Raw genomic sequence first — 6,849 nt, 5'->3', positions numbered from 1 at the left:
CTGGAAGGCAAGGGAGTAACGTGAGTTGATGGCGATGATTAGGGACAGCAGATCTTCCGGTAGCTGAAGTAGAAAGTCCTCTGTTGGGGTCTCACATAATAGATGAGGAGAGGCAGGCGTGGGCGGCAGTGCGGTCTCCTGTAAAACTGTGCCATACTTGGGTCAGGCATTAATCCTGGCTTTGTAACATCATTTGCTTCCCTGCTCCCCTTGGAAATTCTGTTATCTGCAACTGAACACCCTAATGAATACATGCGAATACCTTTCCATATCAAAAAAGTATATGACTACAAAATCATATAATTTTAGAGCTACATGGGACCTAGGCAATCAGCTGGACTTAGGAAAATTAAGCTCAAAGAAGTTAAATAACTCACCCGTCTTCAGAAGGATAGTGGTGGGGCAAGACCACATGCAAGTCTCCTCATTCTCACTCTGTATAAGGAGTTTACTCCAGCCTTGAGTCCCAATGAGCAGTTGGGACAAAAATGGCTGTCCCAAGTTAAACTTGTAGTGTTTTCTCTGTTGCATAATGTGCTCATCCATCATCTGGCAGGCGTTAGCCCAAAGAGGATAGTTTGAGTGTGATGCCTTTTTAACGTGTTTGCTTTCTCTTTATATCTACCTCCCCCAGCGCAGGCCCCATCCCGACCTGCTCCCCTGGTTGAATACCAGCTAGGCTTACTCTCAGTACCACTTTTTATCATAGCCTTCCCTCCAGCCAGTGATGGTGTGGTTTTATGCAAAGGTTTATGTTTGGTTTGCCTAACTGAAGACTTGCTCCCAAGGGGCCAGCAGCCTTTAGCGCTGTCAAGCAAAGGTACTTTTTTTTGATCTTCTAGCATGACAGAAAAGAGTCACTGTTGAAAGGCTCCATTCAGTAATTAAAGACTGTGAGGTTTGAATCCTGACTGGATCTGAACCCCCGTCCTTCCACTTACTAGCTATGTGGCTGTGGGACAAGTTACTTGATTTCCATGAGTCTCACTTTACTCATCTGTAAAATGGAAAAAAAGATAATGACCTTACAAGGCTGTTGTTTGGACCAGAATAAATATTCCTATAATGCCTGACACGCAAGTAACACTCAGTAAATACTTATTGTTATTGGGTTGCAATATATGCTGTTGGCTTGAAGAATTGCCAATGGTGTGAACTTTGGCTCTTCCCCATTTATAATTTTATAGCTGAATTTGGACGGGAGAGGAAGATCATTCCAGAGTAAGCCCAATGCCCTTTCACAGAGGACTCAGATGGTTTTGCCAGCCCATATATATTTGAGCTCATACCCAGCCATTAACAAGTCAGTGGAGTTTGGCTCTGCTGTAGCACTTCAAGTCTTCTATTGAAGTGAACATAGGGACAAATAAATCAAAGGCTTGAGTCTTTTAACACATGACATTATTTAAGAATTAGGAATGGGAATTAGGTATTCCCACAATCTTTTTGGAACAGTGTAAGTCAATAAAGTTTAAAGTAAAATCTAAGTCAGCTGTCTTTATAAACACATAAATATAGAATTTATAGGAGCTATTATTTTTTTTAAAGTATTAGCCTTTTTTCTGTAGCTCAACACTTTTCTTATGAGGTGAGAGCTGCAGAAAATGACAGTTTTTATTTTCTTTTACAAGAAAAGGTTCATTTTACAAATGAATTTAATCCCATCTGTGAGGATTATACAAAATCCCGGCAGGCATATGCCATCAATAATTAAGGGCCTATCAATTATAACATTGTACATTGTTTCCAAAATCCTGTTAACCTGCCTTACATCATTTTTTGGGAGAGCATTTTATATGTATAGTGTTTTAATTGGAAATTTTGTGAAGGTTTCTCTGGAGCTTTGTTCAACCCAAATGCTAATTTTAAAATCCCAAATCAGACTCGTTTTCTACTTAGTCTTTTTCTGAACAGGGGGAAAATAAAAATTGTTTGATAAGCCCTAATGCAAACTCAAAAATTTTCCTTGATATTTGATGGATAAATTTATACATATTTTTATATACTCCATAGCAAGAAAAAAAATTCTATGTAAAAATTAGAATATATGTGTTTTATTTTCTTGGAAGTGTCTTGTATTTATCACAAGTGAGAGAATAAAAATTATTTAATGTACCCTCTAGTATGCTCTATTCTTCATATTGCAGTGTTTTGGGGAAAGAAATGTTTCCTAGTGGTTGTGGCTTTGAAAATCTATTTCCATTTCTCAGCAGAACTTCTTAAGACAAAAGTTAACCTTTCTTACAAAATTCCATTCTGTGCATGTACATACAGTTATATACCTATTTATTCAACGTTGTCCCAGAACCAAGAAGCCAAGTCAGGGAAAAGACTGAAAGATGGTAATTGGTTTGGGAATTAGGGGCTCTCTGATGACCACAGTGAGAGGCTCAGGGTCTCTTACAAGGTTGTAGGCAAGGTGTCAGCCAGAGCCGGAGTCTCTTTTCAAGGCTTGACCAGACAGTAGAATCTCCTTCCTGGCTCGCTCAGGATTTTGTTGGCAGAAGGCTCCAACTCCCCTGGGGCTGTTGGCTGGAGGCCTCAGTTTCTCATCATATGGGCCTCCACAGATGGCTTGAGTGTACTTCTGACATGGCAGCTGGCTTCCCTAGAGCAAGTGACGGGGGTTGGGGAAGAGAGAGAGAGAAAGAGAGGAGTAGATATGGGGAAGAACCAGGAGGAAGTCACAATGCCTATTTTGACTTAGTCTTAAAATCATACACTTCATTCTGTCTTCTAGAAACGAGGCACTAAACCCAGCACACAGTCAAGGGGAGATGAAGAAACAAGTATCAAAGACTCTGTGGACATAGTTCTATACCACCACAGTCAACTGGAAGTCTTAACTGTAAGGGACAGAACAATCCATCTCAAAATGGAATAAACAAGAATGGGAACTCATTTGCTTCCAAATGAAAACCTCCTGCAGGTAGACGAACTTTGTGAGGAGTTTGTTCAGAGCACTGGCTGCATTTCTCTGTCCTCTCTACGTTGAATCATCCTCAGGCTGTCTTCCGACCAGCAAAAATGACTGTAGCAACTCCAGCCTGATATACACACACAGCACCTTCCAGAGCAAGTGAGCATGCTCTGTCTCAGCACCCCAGCAGAGCTCAAAGAGTCACTCTGATTGGATGGGTTCAGGTCACATGACCCCACCACCCAATCCAAACCAGGGATCGGAAGGCCTTGATTGGTTCCCGTTCTCGGGCCCTGAACCAGGGCTATGGAGGCACTCCTCTGAAACCAAATGGAGGAGTACATCCACAGCCCTGGTTCAGGGCCGGAGCACGGGAACCAATCAAGGCCTTCCAACCCCAAACAGAAATCTGGGCCTTTAGGAAAGAGGAATGGATGCTGGAGAGGCAACCACGAATGCCTACTACAAAAGTCAGTGAAGTTTTGTCAGCTTTTTTAAAATATGGGGTTGGCAGCATTTTTTCAATTGGAAAGGAAGGAGGAAGTAGAGACAGAGAAGTAGAAGAGCAAGGGAGTGTAACTAGGAATGCCAAAGAAGTGGATCAAAGCACAAGCAGCGTGGGTATTCTGGGTTGCAGATACCCAGTGGGTATTCCCAGCGCTGGAGAACCACCCATTCCACTGAGATCAGGGACAGCAAGTGTAAACACAGGAGACAATAGAGACGCTTACAAGCAAAGTGGAGGAAGATGGAGGAAAAGTTGGTTGGCGGTTGTGAATGCAAATGAAGGAGAAAGTGATGTTACCAACTGCAAATAAGGGAGAAAAGTGAAATAGGTCATTTAAGAGATTGAGATAAGATGGATGGGATAGACTGTCTTGGAGTTTTAAGTTTTTTCATACTAGTGGAGCTAGAAAAACTGCTGTAAGAAGAAAGCATAAGCAGAGCTAGAAAAGCTAGGAAGCTCTAGTAGAAAACAAATAATGCTGTTAACAAGATCACAGTAAAGGGAAGAGTAATTATTGGAGAAAAGGGTTAAGAAAAGAAATGATGCAATTTATAAGGAAGTGAGAGTTTAAACAAGTCGAAAAAAAAACCTACGAAAAAAATCAAGAATAAAATACTCTAACCCACCTTTCAAATTTTAAGCATGTATAACTTAACATTATTCTTTTCTGTGCCAGAAAATGTATCACAGAGTATTAGCGTCGAGTATGAGCAATTTTTAATTCCTACTACTGCTACTAAATCTTGGCTAAGAAATAAGTTGGAACAGCTGCTTGGTTTTTTTTTATTATTATTATTATATAAACTGTGTAGATTAGCAAAGTGAGAATTAATTTTTTTCTTTATTTAACATATACTAAAAAATTCCTCTCCACCATATCCTCACTGGCTTCTAGGCAGGATTTCTTGCCCTAAAATAAAATAAAGAGGCCCTATGTTTATATTCACACTCATCTGGTTCAGGGTTTGGTTAAGACAAAGTAGCATGCAATAAAAATATTAAAAATATTTGAAAAATCTGAACTTGGAGCACAAGGTCATGAAGAAAGGCAACCTTGGTTCACCTTGCCTTAGGACAGTGACCTTGACAAGACTGATTCGAAAGTGGTTAATGGATTCCAGAAAATGAAGGAGTTGTTACAAGTATAATGGGGATTTTTTGGGAAAAAGAAAGGTGGACACATTTAACTTTTAATTTTGCCCTTTATAAGGTTGAAGTCAAACAGATGAGGACCATATGGAATTAAGAAGGGCTTATTCTTCTCCAAGAAGGCAAATTTCTCCCACTAGCACACTCTTCCCTAGGCACACAATTTACTTTCTACTGGAAGGTTCTTAATTATTTTGGAAAACAATACCCTGTAAGTCCCCAAGCCTTCAGCAGGCAACTTAAGATGAATGCTGGGCAAAACAGTTTCTATTTATTTCTCAAGGCAGAAAAGGACATCAAGATATCCTTGCTTAACAGAACAACCATCATCTACTAAGTATTTACCACGTGTCAGGTAAATGCTTGGCATTTTACAGACACCATCTGAGTTAATCCTCCTAACAATCCTACAGGGTGTGTAGTATCATCTGGTAAAGAAACATGTGCAAAAAAAGTCAAGTATTGGCCAAACTCACAGAGCTAGTAGGTGGCAGAGTTGTGTGTTGAAACCATGTCTGTTTGATTACAAAGCCCACACTCTTTCTTTTGCACCACTCTGTCTAAACAAACGAAAAGAATTTCTTAACATTTATAATAGAGTCAACAGTTTAAAGAAATATTTACAGAAAAGGGAAATCAAGTACTTTTTAAAATGTTGACAACTAAATACAAATACAGATTTATTTAAAATCAAATGTACATTATCCCCCAGACTCCCTGTAAGATATACTAAGACAAAAACAGATAGGGACAGATAGCAGAGATACTTTTAGGTCAGAAGTAAGCCCAACTTCAAATGATAGGACATGGCTATGGAATGTAGAAACAACGTGGGCTTGAGAGAAAGCAAACAAGTCAGGTCCTGGAGGCATCAAGAACCCAAGGGTAGGAGAGAAAGGACAATGGTTTGCTGAAAACCAGTTTGGCAGTGAAATTCACTGCTACAGTTTCATTCAGTAGAAATACTACATAAACCTAAGCAAGAAAAAAGTAAGTACTGTAAGCAGCAAAGCTAAAGTGAATGTAGAATCTGAAGGACAGACTTTTCACGTCAGTCCCAGGAGTCAAATCATTTTTACATGAGCTGATACCGTATCATGAAAATACAGATTGCCCATATTTAGAAAAGCTCACAGCAGGAAGGAATATTTCCAGACTCCTGCCACAATATCAGGAGATGTCAATCACCATTGTGTGATTTTGCACAGTACTTGGTAGACAGAGAATAAGGCTGCTATTATAATGAGTTTATCCTGGACTGGCCCCAACATATGAAATAAAACAATACTATTATAAGCTTGTTCTACACTTTGTCATGCAGATATATACCGGGGCGGTGGTTCTCAACCAATGCCCTCCACCCCCTCCCTAAGAGGACATTTGGCATGTCTGAGAGCTTTTGATTGTTTCAAGGAGAGCGAGGGGTGCTACTGGCAGCTAGTGAGTGGAGGCATCCTACAATGCAGGAAAGAGACTCCCACAACAAAGAATTACCAAGCCCCAAACGTCAATAGTGTGGAGGCTGGGAAGCAAGCTCTGGACCAGAGGAGGCTATTGCATTTGTGGCCTGAGGGATAGTTTTGCTCCCCGTCTTTTTTGAGCTCCCCACTCACCCAAATATCAATTCTCAGGGAGCATCGCTAGTGGCACAAAGGTCATCCATAGGCCTAGAGCGTGAACCAGATAGAGATGGCATTGTTTAGTATTCTTTGCATTTAAAACAACAATTATCGTGTAGCTCAGGTCCCCTAATGTCACTGGCATCCCCGGACTTTTCTGACATCAACAAACCTAAACCTACGCACTTTGGCGCCGGGTTTTCTGGCTGGGTTTAGGTTTTTTCCCCCACAGCAACATGTGCAGCCGTGCCCTCGTGGTGGGAAAAGCAAAACACTTGGGGAATGAGGCGTTTTCGTAACGTCATTTATTTAGTCTAGATGAGAAATTTTGCTCTTTAAGAACAGGAAGGTTTCAGATTCCCAGAAGCTGGAAATCAAACCAGAGAATATTTGTCTACTGGGGAAGTTAATCACGTTTTTACTTACAAGGATAAGGCAAGGGAGAGGGTGGTGGAAAGCCCCGATTTGGCAGATTTTCTATTGCGGGAGCCTTTTGGACCTTGGATGGTTCCCTCCTTAAGGAGAACTGGCGCCGGCCGTGGAAAGGGTACGTCGCAGGGCGGCGGGGGCTACTTCCCGACGGCACCGTCCCCGCGGCCCGGCTTCTGCACAGCAAGGAAGTCTCCTTTTCTAACTCCTGCTTACTCCTGGAA

General features: G+C 41.2%; 1 long non-coding RNA gene across 1 annotated transcript; it reads right to left on the bottom strand.

The window, feature by feature from the left end:
- Window positions 1–1,514: 1,514 nt before the first annotated feature.
- LOC117029088 (uncharacterized) lies at window positions 1,515–6,761 on the bottom strand. Its single transcript, XR_004424184.1, has 3 exons — window positions 6,623–6,761; window positions 6,191–6,244; window positions 1,515–2,608 (listed from the first exon to the last, which is right to left on the bottom strand). It is a non-coding gene; the product is annotated as an uncharacterized LOC117029088 (long non-coding RNA).
- Window positions 6,762–6,849: the final 88 nt, after the last annotated feature.

Source organism: Rhinolophus ferrumequinum, chromosome 10, assembly GCF_004115265.2.
Source record: "Rhinolophus ferrumequinum isolate MPI-CBG mRhiFer1 chromosome 10, mRhiFer1_v1.p, whole genome shotgun sequence".
Lineage (NCBI taxonomy): Eukaryota > Metazoa > Chordata > Mammalia > Chiroptera > Rhinolophidae > Rhinolophus > Rhinolophus ferrumequinum.
The sequence above is the reverse complement of the archived record's forward strand: the minus strand, read 5'-3'. Positions and strand labels throughout refer to the sequence as shown.